Genomic DNA, 18,719 nt, shown 5'->3' with positions numbered 1-18,719 from the left:
GATGGTGATGGCTGTGTATTACAGTGGCATGCCCTAGGGTGGTGGTGGTGGAGGAAGATAGTTATGGGACAGTGGCATGCTCTGGGCTGTTGGTGGTGTATGATACATAGAGATATGGGACAGTGGCATGCTATGGGATGATGATGGTGATGGTTTAGGACAATGACATGCCCGAACTGAGTACACTCCTGCAGAGCAGATCACTGACACTGGCCCCACCTTCTTGTGTGGTGTCCATCAGATCTGCTGCCCGGGAAGTCCCTCAGGTGCAGGATGCTGGAGCACACTGCCCCCTCCAGGGCCCGGTCCAGGCTGCCCATGGTGTAGGGTCCAATGAGAAAATGTCACAATACCATAGACGCGGAACAAATAGAGGTAAGGGAGCAGCATTCAAACTCTGCCCCAGGTCACTCCACAGAATACAGGAGGTGTTGCCTCCAATGTCGGTTCATCGCTCTGGAGTTCAGCATGGAACTGCAAATAAGTGCAGGGTGCATTTCTCGGTTTAAAAAAATGGCAGGGCGAACCACCTAAAATACGCTAGTGTGAATGCTACCTTTATATTCCGCCAGTTATCCAATTTCATACATATTTTCCACCTCCCCTAGTTTTATAATATAACCCCATTTATTGTATTAACTTTTTTTTTAAATTGCGCCAGCATATTCCATTAAACTTTGCACTTAAGTAAAAAACTGTAATTAAATGCGTCTGAATAATAACAGACAGACAGCAAGGTAAGAGGGCACTTCTGGCAAGCTTACAATCTACAGTATAGGGAAACAGGCATTGATATACAGGGGTAGGTGCTACCTATTGCATATTGGTCCAGACAGATTTGAGGGCTTCTTGATGGGCTGTATGATCCAGTCACACAGCAATATTGGCCTTATGTCACAGTAGAAAGAGAGCATTCCATTTATCAGAGTCAACCCATGTCACCATCCCTTTTCCCTTCTAATCATTCCATTTCATCACTCTATTTACCCCAGCAAGTCCACTGCTTCATCCCATTCTGCCAAACTTCTCCTCCCAGGGCCTGTTCCACCTCAGCGCACTAAGTTACACCACTGTGCTGTTGATACTTGAAAGGCAGACAGAGAGGATACCTACACTTCCATCCAGCCAGTGTGGGAGATGTAGGAAAAGGAGAGCCTACCAAGAGAGAGCAGCAGGAGAAGCGAGTCTGATTAGGAGATCCAAGAATTGAATAGGTGGAATAGCACTAGAACTAGCAGTGGACAGAACATGGTGGCGTGCATTATGTTCAGACTAGAGCTTAGCCTGGCAACAGTGAAATGCAAAATAACTAAACAAGTACATAAAGGCCTAAATCACAGGGTAGCTGAAATCCACAAAGAACAGAGCAACAATAGAACGAAAAAATTGGTTAACACGCTAATAGCTGAAAGTTCCTGTGCGTAAAACCTGCTAGACACAGTGTGGTGATGATGATGATTATGCACTGGGACAAATGAAAATTCATTTTGGATCCATGCATAATTTGTTCTGTCCCATTACACTGATTGATCGCACTGGCTACTCTTGGGAAACAGGGTTCACAAACTCTTGACACTCTAGCTGGCTATATTCTGGGTGACCTCCCCTAGTTAGCAATCAGCGCAAAATCACAGATTGCTAATTAGGGGAGATCGCCAGTGCATACACACTGAACGGTATCATTCAGAGACGTAATCACCTCATTCCCTGAACAAGCAGCTCAAAGACATAATTGAAGTTGAGCTGCATGTTTGGTAAATAATACCTGAATGACAATGACACGTGGGTGCGCGCATCGTACAGGCACACACACTAGACAAAATGAACAATAGGGATACCAAACAAGAAAATCACATTAAGGTTATTTGGTCGAACAGCCACGATTTTTCAGCCAGTGAAAGTCAGATATCAGAAGCCCACACCAAGATATATATATATTAGTGATGAGCGGGTTCGGTTCCACGGAATCCGAACCCCCCCGAACTTCACCCATTTTACACGGTTCCGGGGCGGACTCGAATCTTCCCGCCTTGCTCGGTTAACCTGAGCGCGCCCGAACGTCATCATCCCGCTGTCGGATTCTCGCGAGATTCATATTCTATATAAGGAGCTGCGCGTCGCCGCCATTTTCACTCGTGCATTAGAGATGATAGGGAGAGGACGTGTGCAGCGTTCTCTCAGTTGTGTTCAGTGTGCTGCAAATATCTGTGCTCAGTGTGCTGCAAATATCTGTGCTCAGTGTGCTTGCAAATATCTGTGCTCAGTGTGCTGAAAATATCTACGTTCTCTGCCTGAAAAACGCTCCATATCTGTGCTGCATTGTAGTATATAGTAGGAGGACAGTGCAGAATTTTGCTGACCAGTGACCACCAGTATTATATCAGTACGGTACAGTAGTCCACTGCTCTACCTACCTCTGTGTCGTCAAGTATACTATCCATCCATACCTGTGGTGCATTTAAGTTTTGCGCAGTATATATAGTAGGAGGACAGTGCATAATTTTGCTGACCACCAGTATATAATATATAGCAGTACGGTACAGTAGTCCACTGCTCTACCTACCTCTGTGTCAAGTATACTATCCATAAATACCTGTGGTGCATTTAAGTTTTGCGCAGTATATATAGTTGGAGGACAGTGCATAATTTTGCTGACCACCAGTATATAATATATAGCAGTACGGTACAGTAGTCCACTGCTCTACCTACCTGTGTCGTCAAGTATACTATCCATCCATACCTGTGGTGCATTTTAGTTGTTGTGCGCAGTATATATAGTAGGAGGACAGTGCATAATTTTGCTGACCACCAGTATATAATATATAGCAGTACGGTACAGTAGTCCACTGCTCTACCTACCTCTGTGTCATCAAGTATACTATCCATCCATACCTGTGGTGCATTTAAGTTTTGCGCAGTATATATAGTAGGAGGACATTGCATAATTTTGCTGACCACCAGTATATAATATATAGCAGTACGGTACAGTAGTCCACTGCTCTACGTACCTCTGTGTCGTCAAGTATACTATCCATCGATACCTGTGGTGCATTTTAGTTGTTGTGCGCAGTATATATAGTAGGACAGTGCATAATTTTGCTGACCACCAGTATATAATATATAGCAGTACGGTACAGTAGTCCACTGCTCTACCTACCTCTGTGTCGTCAAGTATACTATCCATCCATACCTGTGGTGCATTTAAGTTTTGCGCAGTATATATAGCAGGAGGACAGTGCATAATTTGGCTGACCACCAGTATATAATATATAGCAGTATGGTACAGTAGTCCACTGCTCTACCTACCTCTGTGTCGTCAAGTATACTATCCATCCATACCTGTGGTGCATTTTAGTTGTTGTGCGCAGTATATATAGTAGGAGGACAGTGCATAATTTTGCTGACCACCAGTATATAATATATAGCAGTACGGTACAGTAGTCCACTGCTCTACCTACCTCTGTGTCGTCAAGTATACTATCCATCCATACCTGTGGTGCATTTAAGTTTTGCACAGTATATATAGTAGGAGGACAGTGCATAATTTTGCTGACCAGCAGTATATAATATATAGCAGTACGGTACAGTAGGCCACTGCTCTACCTACCTCTGTGTCGTCAAGTATACTATCCATCCATACCTGTGGTGCATTTTAGTTGTTGTGCGCAGTAGTAGGAGGACAGTGCATAATTTTGCTGACCACCAGTATATAATATATAGCAGTACGGTACAGTAGGCCATTGCCATTGATATATTACTGGCATATAATTCCACACATTAAAAAATGGAGAACAAAAATGTGGAGGGTAAAATAGGGAAAGATCAAGATCCACTTCCACCTCGTGCTGAAGCTGCTGCCACTAGTCATGGCCGAGACGATGAAATGCCATCAACGTCGTCTGCCAAGGCCGATGCCCAATGTCATAGTAGAGAGCATGTAAAATCCAAAAAACAAAAGTTCAGTAAAATGACCCAAAAATCTAAATTAAAAGCGTCTGAGAAGCGTAAACTTGCCAATATGCCATTTACGACACGGAGTGGCAAGGAACGGCTGTGACCCTGGCCTATGTTCATGGCTAGTGGTTCAGATTCACATGAGGATGGAAGCACTCTCGCTAGAAAAATGAAAAGACTTAAGATGGCAAAAGCATAGCAAAGAACTGTGCGTTCTTCTAAATCACAAATCCCCAAGGAAAGTCCAATTGTGATGGTTGCGATGCCTGACCTTCCCAACACTGGACGGGAAGAGGTGGTGCCTTCCACCATTTGCACGCCCCCTGCAAGTGCTGGAAGGAGCACCCGCAGTCCAGTTCCTGATAGTCAAATTGAAGATGTCACTGTTGAAGTACACCAGGATGAGGATATGGGTGTTGCTGGCGCTGAGGAGGAAATTGACAAGGAGGATTCTGATGGTGAGGTGGTTTGTTTAAGTCAGGCACCCGGGGAGACACCTGTTGTCCGTGGGACGAATATGACCATTGACATGCCTGGTCAAATTACAAAAAAAAATCACCTCTTCGGTGTGGAATTATTTCAACAGAAATGCGGACAACTGGTGTCAAGCCGTGTGTTGCCTTTGTCAAGCTGTAATAAGTAGGGGTAAGGACGTTAACCACCTAGGAACATCCTCCCTTATACGTCACCTGGAGCGCATTCATCAGAAGTCATTGACAAGTTCAAAAACTTTGGGTGACAGCGGAAGCAGTCCACTGCCAACTAAATCCCTTCCTCTTGTAACCAAGCTCCTGCAAACCACACCACCAACTCCCTCAGTGTCAATTTCCTCCGTAGACAGGAAAGCCAATAGTCCTGCAGGCCATGTCACTGGCAAGTCTGACAAGTCCTCTCCTGCCTGGGATTCCTCCGATGCATCCTTGAGTGTAACGCCTACTGCTGCTGGCGCTGCTGTTGTTGCTGCTGGGAGTCGATCATCATCACAGAGGGGAAGTCGGAAGACCACTTGTACTACTTCCAGTAAGCAATTGACTGTCCAACAGTCCTTTGCGAGGAAGATTAAATATCACAGCAGTCATCCTGTTGCAAAGCGGATAACTCAGGCCTTGGCAGCCTGGGTGGTGTTAAACGTGTTTCCGGTATCCACCGTTAATTCACAGGAAACTAGAGAATTGCTTGAGGTACTGTGTCCCCGGTACCAAATACCATCTAGGTTCCATTTCTCTAGGCAGGCGATACCGAGAATGTACACAGACCTCAGAAAAAAGAGTCACCAGTGTCCTAAAAAATGCAGTTGTACCCAATGTCCACTTAACCACGGACATGTGGACAAGTGGAGCAGGGCAGACTAAGGACTATATGACTGTGACAGCCCACTGGGTAGATTTATTGCCTCCCGCAGCAAGAACAGCAGCGGCGGCACCAGTAGCAGCACCTCGCAAACGCCAACTCGTTCCTAGGCAGGCTACGCTTTGTATCACCGCTTTCCATAATAGGCACACAGCTGACAACCTCTTACGGAAACTGAGGAACATCATCGCAGAATGGCTTACCCCAATTGGACTCTCCTGGGGATTTGTGACATCGGACAACGCCACCAATATTTAAAAAACGACAGGGGCGTGCAAGAGATGCTGTCGGTGGCCCGAAGAATTGCGGGCCACTTTCGGCATTCAGCCACCGCGTGCCGAAGACTGGAGCACCAGCAAACACTCCTGAACCTGCCCGCCATCATCTGAAGCAAGAGGTGGTAACGAGGTGGAATTCAACCCTCTATATGCTTCAGAGGATGGAGGAGCAGCAAAAGGCCATTCAAGCCTATACAGCTACCTACGATATAGGCAAAGGAGGGGGAATGCACCTGACTCAAGTGCAGTGGAGAATGATTTCAACGTTGTGCAAGGTTCTGCAACCCTTTGAACTTGCCACACGTGAAGTCAGTTCAGACACTGCCAGCCTGAGTCAGGTCATTCCCCTCATCAGGCTTATGCAGAAGAAGCTGGAGAGATTGAAGGAGGAGCTAAAACAGAGCGATTCCGCTAGGCATGTGGGACTTGTGGATGAAGCCCTTAATTCGCTTAACCAGGATTCACGGGTGGTCAATCTGTTGAAATCAGAGCACTACATTTTGGCCACCGTGCTCGATCCTAGATTTAAAACCTACGTTGTATCTCTCTTTCCGGCAGACACAAGTCTGCAGAGGTTCAAAGACCTGCTGGTGAGAAAATTGTCAAGTCAAGCGGAACGTGATCCGTCAACAGCTCCTCCTTCACATTCTCCCGCAACCGGGGCTGCGTGGAAAAGGCTAAGAATTCCGAGCCCACCCGCTGGCGGTGATGCAGGGCAGTCTGGAGCGAGTGCTGACATCTGGTCCGGACTGAAGGACCTGACAACGATTACTGACATGTCGTCTACTGTCACTGCATATGATTCTATCACCATTGAAAGAATGGTGGAGGATTATATGAGTGACCGCATCCAAGTAGGCACGTCAGACAGTCCGTACGTATACTGGCAGGAAAAAGAGGCAATTTGGAGGCCCTTGAACAAACTGGCTTTATTTTACCTAAGTCGCCCCCCCTCCAGTGTGTACTCCGAAAGAGTGTTTAGTGCAGCCGCTCACCTTGTCAGCAATCGGCGTACGAGGTTACTTCCAGAAAATGTGGAGAAGATGATGTTCATCAAAATGAATTATAATCAATTCCTCCGTGGAGACATTCACCAGCAATTGCCTCCAGAAAGTACACAGGGACCTGAGATGGTGGATTCCAGTGGGGACGAATTAATAATCTGTGAGGTGTCAGGTTCTGTTTAGTTTGTGTCCCCGGAGGGGGCGCTAGTGGGTCAGTGGAGGTAGGATGGAAGAAGTGAGGAGGCCGGATTGGATTCCTGCGCATGTGCGCAATGTTGTTTATTAAACAATAGGCTTTAAACAATATGGCAGCAGGAATACTTGATAACAACAGAAACAAATGCAATTGTGAATATGCAGCGTGGAAGCTGAGAGTCTATGGCAAAGTCTGTATGGTAAGTTCAATCGATCAGGGGATCGATGTGTCGGTATGGGAACCGATAGTTGTTGGGCCGTGGAGCCAGCAGAGATGTTGGTGGGAATAGCAAACCTGGTAGCAATTGCAGGAGACAAGTGTTAAAGTTCTCAGTGCAGTTTGAATAACACTGGCAGCTTGCAGGCTGATGAACAGGTGTAGATGACGAGATGCACCTGGAGGAGAGTCTCTACTGCGGAGGGCTGGAGCACACTGTAACTGGTAAAGGTGTGAAGCTAGAACTCAAGTGCAAGGGTTGCTGGTGCTTGTGGTTCCACGGTAGTACAGGAACAAACTGGAAGGCAAAGCAGGTAAACGGAGGAACTGGAGAACGGAGCCAGAGATACAGGTCATAGGAGTGACACGAAGTCCAGGACAAGGACTGACTCACCCTGCTGCTCCTGATATACCCCCCGGTCTGCAGGCATTGGCTGGAAGGGAAACGAGGAGGTGCGGCCAAGCTCCGGATTGGCTGATGCGGCAGTCTGAGGAAAGCTGTCATGGCGGCGCCCATGCCGCGGCCCGGCGGGAACGCGGCGTGCATGCATGCCCGCTGACAACAGGAGCGTTCCTAGGCCCAGGATGGCATCCAGCGACAGGGAGACCAGCGACAGCGAGACGTAGGGACCCCGGACGGAGTCCGCACCGATCGACAGATGCAGCTGTGGTAAGTCGATTCCTGACAGTACCCCCTCCTTTACGGGTGGGCACCGAACACCCACGTGGCTTGGAAGGATGAGTTCTGTGGAAAACATGGACCAACCTTGGAGCATGGACATCTGTAGCATTTACCCAACTCCTCTCCTCAGGACCATAACCGGACCAGTCGATGAGATATTGCAGACGACCGTACCGGCAACGGGAATCCAGAACCTTCTCTATTTCGAACTCAATGCCCCGCTGGGTTCGTATTTTTTTTTTTTGCAAAAGTTTTTTATTGATAGGTGAGCAACAATAACATACAATATAAGAATAATGTTATACATGAGAACATTTAGAGATATGTAGTCTCGCAATAGTGAAAATAGTGAAAATAATTGTTATTGTAACAGTACCCCACGTATACCCCCAGTGATATAAACTATGCACTTAAAGAGGCAAATAAATATCGAGTCAGTAACAGGGAGCAACAACGATTGGATCAGTTTAACATTTAGGAGCAGTGTAATCAGAAGGGGGGTGCGGAATCGAGCGATTCCAAAAGATACCATTTAGTATCCTTAAAACATTTCCTTAGTGCTTCTTTTATAATTGGGGAAAGAGTCAGAACATAGGGTAACCAGGTATTAAAGTATTGTGCAGTCAGTTTTTCCTTCTGTAGAGTAGTATTAGTCCAGTCAAGATGGAAAAGGTGGGAGATCCTAGGGTGTACTAGTGAGATGGGTATGGGGTCGGCAGAGATCCATTGGGAGAGGATTGTCTTCTTTGTGGCTGCTGCTAGTTTAATCAATAAAATACGTTGTCCTTTAGTTAGACTGATAGGAGAGGGTTTCGGATATATGCCCCAAAATGCCCATGTTTTAGTAATGTCAAATTGTATCTGTAGGTCTACTGTTATATATGATTGGAGTGCTTGCCATAGTGTCTGCACTTTAGGGTAAGACCATAGGCAATGAACCAAGTCTGTGTCTAGAGCAGCACATATGAAGCAGTGAGATGAGGGGGCAACTCCAATAAGGTGTCGCAACTTTGGGGTAACGTATGCTCTACGTAAAATTTTCTGGTGCATTTCTGAGTATGAAATGGAACCCAGTGTTTTATCTAGGTAAATATTGGCCTCTAGTATCAATTTTAAAGAAAGATTCGGGAACTCCAGTCTCCACTTCATAAGTCCCACTGAGCCTGATTCTATGTTTAATAAGGTGCGGGATTGTGAGTGTATGAAGGCTGTGGAGAAGGTGTTATTCACGGTTAGGCGTAGTGTTTTATCCAAATTGTGAGCTTTATCCTGTTGTGGTATCAAGGACAGGACCCTCTGCACGTAGCTGCAGGCTTGGAGAAATGGGAATAGCGGTATCTGTAAGGAAACGTGTTATAACCTGTGAGTGTGTTAGTAAGGTCAATGTTTCGGCATTCAAAAATTGATGGATGTATTTCAGGCCTCCGTCATGCCAAGTATAAAATATGTGGGAAGTTGTGTGGGGTTGAAAGTCTGGGTTACCCCAGAGAGGTAGGAACAGTGATTTGTATCGTGATAGTCCAAGCCTGGGTTCGTATTTTGGGACCAACTGGAAGAGCTCTTTGGAAACGATTCAGCATCAAAGGTCTGAGGAGAGAGACATGAAAGGCATTAGGTATTCGTAAAGAAGGAGGCAATTTGAGCTTGTAGGCCACAGGACTGATGACTTTGTCAATGGGAAAAGGACCAATGAAGTGTGGTGCAAACTTCATCGACGGCACTCTGAGACGAAGATTCCGAGTGGAAAGCCAAACCTTATCTTTGGGTTTTAGGCTGGGAACTGCACGTCTTTTGTTGTCGGCAAAGAACTTGTATCGACTTGAAGCCTTTTTAAGGGAAACATGAATTTTCCTCCAAGTTGATGAAAACTGACTTGACCTTACTAACACACTCACAGGTTATAACACTGACTTAGAACAGAAGTGGCTGCAGGAACATCGATGTTAGGAAGGTCTTGGAAATCTGGGACACGAGGATGTTGTCCATATACAGCAAAGAACGGAGTGGTTTCCGTGGCAGTATGATAGCGAAAGTTGTGAGCGAATTCAGCCCACGGAAGCAGGTGTACCCAGTCATCTTGGGAAGATGAAACATAAAGTCTCAAGAAGGTCTCCAATTCTTGATTCACCCTTTCCGTCTGTCCATTCGTCTGAGGGTGGTAGGCTGACGAAAACTTAAGGTTGACTTGCAGGGCAGAACAAAGGGCTCTCCAAAATCTTGCCACGAACTGAACTCCACGGTCAGATATAATTTCAGTAGGCAGTCCATGTAAACGAAAGATCTCCCGTAGGAAGACTTGAGCAAGTTTCGGAGCAGAAGGAAGACCTTGGAGTGGAACAAAATGGGCCATTTTGGTAAACCTGTCGACAACTACCCAGATGGTATTGAATCCTTGAGAGGAGGGAAGATCAGAGATAAAGTCCATGGACAGGTGTGACCAGGGACGGCTGGATACTGATAACGGCTGTAACTGACCTGCCGGAGACTGACGGGGAGTCTTGTGTTGAGCACACTTGGGGCAGGACGCCACGAAGTCCTTGATGTCGACCTTCATTTTCGGCTACCAGTAAGTTTCAGACAGGAACTTGAAAGTCTTTAGGACACCAGGATGCCCAGTGAACTTAGACTGATGAGCCCAAGACAGTAACTTGGAACGAAGCTCAGGCGAAACAAAAATCTTGCCAGGAGACGGAACAGGAGTAACTTGAGACGAAGTAAACACAACTGGATTCAGAATGGAATGCGGAACTGGATCAGACGTCTCCTCTTCGGATTCCATAGATCGGGACAGAGCATCAGCTTTGGTATTCTGAGAACCTGGGCGGAAATGAAGCTTGAAGTTGAAACGAGAAAAGAACATAGCCCACCGGGACTGGCGAGGATTAAGACACTGGGCTGCCTTTAAGTAGAGCAAGTTCTTGTGATCCGTGTAGATGTTAAATGGAAACTTTGCCCCTTCCAGGAGATACCTCCACTCCTCAAGAGCCAGCTTGATCGCCAGTAATTCTTGGTCACCGATGGAACAATTAGCTTCCGCAGGAAGGAATTTGCGAGATAAGAACCCACAAGGATGAATCTTCCCATCAGCCCCTATTTGGGAAAGAACAGCTCCAACTCCCACTGTAGACGCATCTACCTCCAACTCGAATGGCTTGTCCACATCTGGTTGCGACAGAACTGGGGCGGACATAAAAGCCTGCTTGATTTTTGAAACGCAGCCAAGGCATCTTCTGGCCAGTTGGAATGATCTGCCCCCTTTCGAGTTAGGCTGGTAATAGGAGCAATGTGAGTTGAGAATCCTCTGATGAACTTCCTATAATAATTAGCGAATCCCAGGAATCGCTGAATGGACTTGAGAGTACTCGGAATAGACCAATTAGCAATAGCTTCTAATTTTGTCGGGTCCATCTGGAGATCCGATCCAGAAATTATATACCCTAGGAAGGGTATGGAAGAAACTTCGAAGGTACATTTAGACAACTTGCCGTAGAGACGGTTCTCACGAAGACGTCGGAGGACCTCACGAACTTGTAGGCGATGTGAGGAGAGATCTTGAGAGAAGATAAGGATATCATCCAGGTAGACTACGAGATATTTGTACAGAACATCACGGAAGATTTCGTTAACAAAGTGCTGGAACAATGCTGGGGCATTGCTCAACCCGAATGGCATTACTAGGTACTCGTAATGACCATCCCGAGTATTAAAGGCAGTTTTCCATTCATCACCACTTCGGATCCTGATGAGATTGTAGGCACCGCGGAGATCTAACTTGGTGAAGATGCGGGCTCCCTTGACTCTGTCAAATAATTCAGTGATGAGAGGTAATGGATAGCTGTTTTTGACGGTAATATCGTTGAGCCCCCGGTAATCGATGCATGGACGTAATCCTCCATCTTTCTTTTTAACAAAGAAAAAACCCGCTCCAGCGGGTGAAGACGAAGGGCGGATGAATCCTTTCTGTAAATTCTCCCTGATGTACTCACTCATTGCCTCGGTTTCAGGTACGGATAACGGATAAGTACGCCCTCTAGGTGGCTTCTTGCCGGGAATGAGATTGATGGGGCAATCCCACTCTCTATGGGGCGGCAGAACATCGGCGGCCTTTTCGCTGAAGACGTCAGAGAAATCTTGGTAGGCCACAGGAAGACTTGACTGAACTTTAACTTCTGAAGACCTCACAGGACGAACTTGGGCTAGGCAGGACTGATGGCAGTGTGAACCCCAAGAAGTCAGTTGTAACGTGGACCAGTCAATCTGCGGATTATGTAGCTGGAGCCAGGGCATACCCAAAACGATCTCCTGGGTTGCCTGAGGGATGACTAGAAACTCAATTAATTCCGAATGCAGGAACCCGACTCCCAGAACAACTGGCTTGGTTTGATGAGAGATGGAACTCTTGGAAATTCGGCTACCATCCACTGCAGTGATATAGGCTGGATATAGGAGTTCGCAGATAGGCAGACGGAACTTATAAACTGCAGCTTGGGTAATGAAGTTTCCGGCCGCTCCGCAGTCCACTAACGCGGATACTGACTGGAGTCCCGCCCTAGTCTCTAAAGTCACAGGAAGGATAAGGTCTTGGTTTGAAGGAGCTTGTCTAGAAGATCCCAACTTGACTCCTCCTTTACAAGTCAGGATATGGCGTTTCCCGAACGCGCTGTACAATAATTAATTTGGTGACCTGTAGCCGCACAATAAAGACACAGTCTCTCTCGAAGTCTTCTTGACCGCTCCTCAGGGGTTAAGCGGGACCTATTAATTTGCATAGGCTCGTCAGAAGGTGGAGGCTGAAATTGTGTCGGAGGGACCATTCTTGGCTTGCGAGGCTCACTACGAGCACGCTCACTGTTGCGTTCGCGAATGCGAGAGTCCAACTTGATACACAAAGAAATTAACTCTGATAATTGCTCAGGAATGTCACGGGTGGCTAGTTAATCTTTAATCCGATCAGAGAGTCCATGCCAGAAGGCTGCTACCAGCGCTTGGTTATTCCATTGAATCTCTGCAGCCAACGTCTGGAACTGGATGACGTATTGACCCATGCTACGGGTACCTTGACGGAGTTGGATAAGATCTGCAGAAGCTGATGTTGCGCGACCTGGCTCATCAAAGATGCGTCTGAAGGTTGACACAAATTCAGTGTAGTTATTCATAAGGGGATCAGCACGCTCCCACAGAGGAGACACCCAACTCAAGGCTGATCCAGAGAGCAGTGATATAATATAAGCAACCTTGGATCTTGGCGTGGGAAAATTGTGTGATAACAATTCAAACTGGATTTCACATTGATTAAGAAACCTGCGACATAGCTTGGGACTGCCATATTTGCTGGGCACGGGCAGGTGCAAGCGTGACACTGGAGTTGATGCAGCCGGTGAAGAAGAACCCGCTGCACTTGCAGGCGCAGGGGTGACTGGAACTGAAGAAACAAGAGCACTGGGCAGAGATTGTTGTAGTGTATCGAGACGGGAGGACATTCCTTGCAGGAACTGGAACATCTGCTGCTGCGCAGCCTCTTGACCATCCAAGCGGGAGACCAGATTTTGTAAGGCCCCTGACCCCACATTCTGACCACCATCCGAGTCCATGGGTCCTGGACTTACTGTCAGGTTCTGTTTAGTTTGTGTCCCCGGAGGGGGCGCTAGTGGGTCAGTGGAGGTAGGATGGAAGAAGTGAGGAGGCCGGATTGGATTCCTGCGCATGTGCGCAATGTTGTTTATTAAACAATAGGCTTTAAACAATATGGCAGCAGGAATACTTGATAACAACAGAAACAAATGCAATTGTGAATATGCAGCGTGGAAGCTGAGAGTCTATGGCAAAGTCTGTATGGTAAGTTCAATCGATCAGGGGATCGATGTGTCGGTATGGGAACCGATAGTTGTTGGGCCGTGGAGCCAGCAGAGATGTTGGTGGGAATAGCAAACCTGGTAGCAATTGCAGGAGACAAGTGTTAAAGTTCTCAGTGCAGTTTGAATAACACTGGCTGCTTGCAGGCTAATGAACAGGTGTAGATGACGAGATGCACCTGGAGGAGAGTCTCTACTGCAGAGGGCTGGAGCACACTGTAGCTGGTAAAGGTGTGAAGCTAGAACTCAAGTGCAAGGGTTGCTGGTGCTTGTGGTTCCACGGTAGTACTGGAACAAACTGGAAGGCAAAGCAGGTAAACGGAGGAACTGGAGAACGGAGCCAGAGACACAGGTCATAGGAGTGACACGAAGTCCAGGACAAGGACTGACTCACCCTGCTGCTCCTGATATACCCCCGGTCTGCAGGCATTGGCTGGAAGGGAAACGAGGAGGTGCGGCCAAGCTCCGGATTGGCTGATGCGGCAGTCTGAGGAAAGCTGTCATGGCGGCACCGATGCCGCGGCCCAGCGGGAACGACAACAGGAGCGTTCCTTGGCCCAGGATGGCATCCGCGACAGGGAGACCAGCGACAGCGAGACGTAGGGACCCCGGACGGAGTCCGCACCGACGGACAGATGCAGCTGTGGTAAGTCGATTCCTGACATGAGGAGAGGGATGTACACAGTGAAAGGGGTGAGGAATCGGACGATGAGGAGGAGGTGGACATCTTGCCTCTGTAAAGCCAGTTTGTGCAAGGAGAGATTGATTGCTTCATTTTTGGTGGGGGCCCAAACCAACCAGTCATTTCAGTCACAGTCGTGTGGCAGACCCTGTCGCTGAAATGATGGGTTTGTTAAAGTGTGCATGTCCTGTTTATACAACATAAGGGTGGGTGGGAGGGCCCAAGGACAATTCCATCTTGCACCTCTTTTTTTCTTTAATTTATCTTTGCATCATGTGCTGTTTGGGGACTATTTTTTGAAGTGCCATCCTGTCTGACACTGCAGTGCCACTCCTAGATGGGCCAGGTGTTTGTGTCGGCCACTTGGGTCGCTTAGCTGAGTCACACAGCTACCTCATTGCACCTCTTTTTTTCTTTGCATCATGTGCTGTTTGGGGACTATTTTTTAAATATGCCATCCTGTCTGACACTGCAGTGCCACTCCTAGATGGGCCAGGTGTTTGTGTCGGCCACTTGGGTCGCTTAGCTTAGTCACACAGCGACCTTGGTGCACCTTTTTTTCTTTGCATCATGTGCTGTTTGGGGACTATTTTTTGAAGTGCCATCCTGTCTGACACTGCAGTGCCACTCCTAGATGGGCCAGGTGTTTGTGTGGCCACTTGGGTCGCTTAGCTTAGTCATCCAGCGACCTCGGTGCAAATTTTAGGACTAAAAATAATATTGTGAGGTGTGAGGTGTTCAGAATAGACTGGAAATAAGTGGAAATTATGGTTATTGAGGTTAATAATACTATGGGATCAAAATGACCCCCAAATTCTATGATTTAAGCTGTTTTTGAGGTTTTTTGTAAAAAAACATCCGAATCCAAAACACACCCGAATCCGACAAAAAATTTTCAGGGAGGTTTTGCCAAAACTCGTCCGAATCCAAAACACGGCCGCGGAACCGAATCCAAAACCAAAACTCGAAAAATGTCCGGTGCACATTACTAATAATAAGATTTTACTTACCGGTAAATCTATTTCTCGTAATCCGTAGAGGATGCTGGGACTCCGTAAGGACCATGGGGAATAGACGGGCTCCGCAGGAGATGGGGCACTTTAAGAAAGCTTTGGACTCTGGGTGTGCACTGGCTCCTCCCTCTATGCCCCTCCTCCAGACCTCAGTTAGGGAAACTGTGCCCAGAGGAGATGGACAGTACGAGGAAGGATTTTTGTAAATCTAAGGGCGAGATCCATACCAGCCACACCAATCACACCGTATAACTTGTGATAAACTACCCAGGTAACAGTATGAACAACAACATAGTCACGGTTCAACCGATAAACCATAACATAACCCTTATGTAAGCAATAACTATATACAAGTCTTGCAGAAGAAGTCCGCACTTGGGACGGGCGCCCAGCATCCTCTACGGACTACGAGAAATAGATTTACCGGTAAGTAAAATCTTATTTTCTCTAACGTCCTTGAGGATGCTGGGACTTCGTAAGGACCATGGGGCGGGAGAGTGCGGATGACTCTGCAGCACCGATTGAGCAAACAGGAGGTCCTTATCAGCCAGGGTATCAAACTTACAGAACTTTGCAAAGGTGTTAGACCCCGACCAAGTAGCTGCTCGGCGCAACTGTAATGCCGAGACCCCTCGGGCAGCCGCCCAAGAAGAGCCCACTTTCCTAGTGGAATGGGCCTTAACCGATTTCGGTAACGGCAATCCTGCCGTAGAATGCGCCTGCTGAATCGTGTTACAGATCCAGCGAGCAATAGTCTGCTTTGAAGCAGGAGCGCCAACCTTGTTGGCCGCATACAGAACAAACAGAGCTTCAGTCTTCCTAATTCTAGCCGTTCTGGTCACATAAATCTTCAAAGCCCTGACCACATCCAGGGACTCTGAATCATCCAAGTCCCGTGTAGCCACAGGCACGACAATAGGTTGGCACCTAGAAATTGAGGACGAGTCCTCAACTCTGCCCTATCCACGTGAAAAACCAAGTATGGGCTTTTATGTGATAAAGCCGCCAATTCTGAAACACGTCTAGCCGAAGCTAATGCCAACAACATGACCACTTTCCATGTGAGGTATTTCAACTCCACAGTTTTGAGTGGTTCAAACCAAGGTGACTTGAGGAAACGTAACACCACGTTAAGATCCCAAGGCGCCACCGGAGGCACAAAGGGAGGCTGAATATGCAGCACCCCCTTCACAAAAGTCTGTACTTCAGGAAGAGAGGCTAATTCTCTTTGAAAGAAAATGGATAAGGCCGAAATTTGGACCTTTCTGGACCCTAATTTTAGGCACAAAGTCACTCCTGTTTGAAGGAAGTGAAGCAGACGGCCCAAATGGAACTCCTCCATAGGAGCAGCTCTGGCCTCACACCAAGAAACATATTTCCGCCATATACGGTGATAATGTTTTAACGTCACGTCTTTCCTAGCCTTGATCAGGATAGGAATGACTTCCTCCGGAATTCCTTTTTCTGCTAGGATCCGGTGTTCAACCGCCATGCCGTCAAACGCAGCCGCGGTAAGTCTTGGAACAGACAGGGCCCCTGCCGCAGCAGGTCCTGCCTTAGAGGAAGAGGCCACGGATCTTCTGTGACCAACTCTTGCAGCTCCGGATACCAAGTCCTCCGTGTCCAATCTGGAACAATGAGGATTGTTCTGACCCTGCTCATTCTTATTATTCTCAACACTTTGGGTATGAGAGGAAGAGGAGGAAACACATAGACCGATCTGAACACCCAAGGTGTCACCAGAGCGTCTACCACTACCGCCTGAGGGTCCCTTGACCTGGCGCAATACCGCTTTAGCTTTTTGTTGAGACGGGATGCCATCATGTCGATTTGAGGCAGTCCCCATCGATCTGTGATCTGTGCGAAGACTTCTTGATGAAGTCCCCACTCTCCCGGATGCAGGTCGTGCCTGCTGAGGAAGTCCGCCTCCCAGTTGTCCACCCCCGGGATGAACACTGCTGACAGTGCGCTTACATGGCCTTCCGCCCAGCGTAGAATCCTGGTCGCTTCTGCCATGGCCACTCTGCTCCTTGTTCCGCCTTGCCGGTTTATATGAGCCACTGCCGTGACGTTGTCCGACTGAATCAGAACCGGTTTTCTCCGAAGCAATTCCTCCGCTTGACACAGGGCGTTGTATATGGCCCTCAACTCCAGGACGTTGATGTGGAGTCAAGTCTCTAGGTTTGACCAGAGACCTTGGAAATTTCTTCCCAGTGTTACTGCTCCCCAGCCTCGGAGGCTTGCGTCCGTGGTCATCAGGACCCAGTCCTGAATGCCGAACCTGCGACCCTCTAGCAGGTGAGCACTGTTCAGCCACCACAGGAGAGATACCCTGGTCCTGGGAGACAGGGTGATCCTTTGATGCATTCGTAAATGGGACCCGGACCACTTGTCCAAGAGGTCTTATTGAAAGGCCCTCGCATGGAACCTGCCTTTTTCTGGTCTGTGTCTAGAATCAGGCCCAAAAAGGTCAGACGCATTGTAGGGACTAGCTGGGACTTCGGTATATTGAGAATCCAGCCGTGTATCTGCAACGTCTTCATGGACAGAGACACACTGTCCAGCAACTTCTCCCGAGATCTCGCCTTTATGAGGAGAACGTCCAAATATGGGATAATTGTGACCCCCTGCTTGCGCAGGAGCACCATCATTTCCGCCATTACCTTGGTGAAAATCCTCGGGGCCGTGGAAAGCCCAAACGGCAACGTCTGAAATTGGTAGTGACAGTCCTGCACTGCAAATCTCAGGAACGCCTGATGAGGGGGTAATATCGGAACATGAAGGTATGCATCCTTTATGTCCAGGGACACTATCCAATCCCCCCCTTCCAGGCTGGCGATGACCGCCCTAAGTGATTCCATCTTGAACTTGAACCTCTTCAAGTACAGGTTCAGAGATTTTAGGTTTAAAATGGGTCTGACCGAACCGTCCGGTTTCGGAACCACAAACAGGGTCGAGTAATATCCCTCTCCTTGCTGGAGATGAAGAACTGTGACAATCACCTGTTGAATATACAATTTTGGATTGCCGCCAACACTAGCTCCCTCTCTGACGGGGAAGCCGGCAGAGCAGATTTGAAAAACCGGCGACGAGGCAAGTCTTCGAATTCCAGCCTGTAGCCCTGAGAAACAATCTCTAATGCCCAGGGATCCACCTGCGAGTGAACCCAGACGTGGCTGAAAAACCGAAGACGAGCCCCCACTAGATCTGCCTCCCCCCGGGAAACCCCAGCGTCATCCGGTGGACTTCGCAGAGGCAGGGGAGGACTTTTGCTCTTGGGAACTAGCTGTGTGCAGCTTCTTTCCCCTACCTTTCCCTCTGGCAACAAAGGACGATCCCCGTACCTTTTTGTTTTTATTGGAACGAAAGGACTGCATTTGATAATGAGGTGCCTTTTTTGTATGATGTGGGGGGACATAAGGTAAGAAATTCGACTTACCAGACGTAGCCGTAGAGACAAGGTCTGAGAGGCCGTCTCCAAACAACTCCTCC

Source organism: Pseudophryne corroboree, chromosome 1, assembly GCF_028390025.1.
Source record: "Pseudophryne corroboree isolate aPseCor3 chromosome 1, aPseCor3.hap2, whole genome shotgun sequence".
In the NCBI taxonomy this organism is placed as follows: Eukaryota; Metazoa; Chordata; class Amphibia; order Anura; family Myobatrachidae; genus Pseudophryne; species Pseudophryne corroboree.
Note: the sequence above shows the minus strand (reverse complement) of the source record.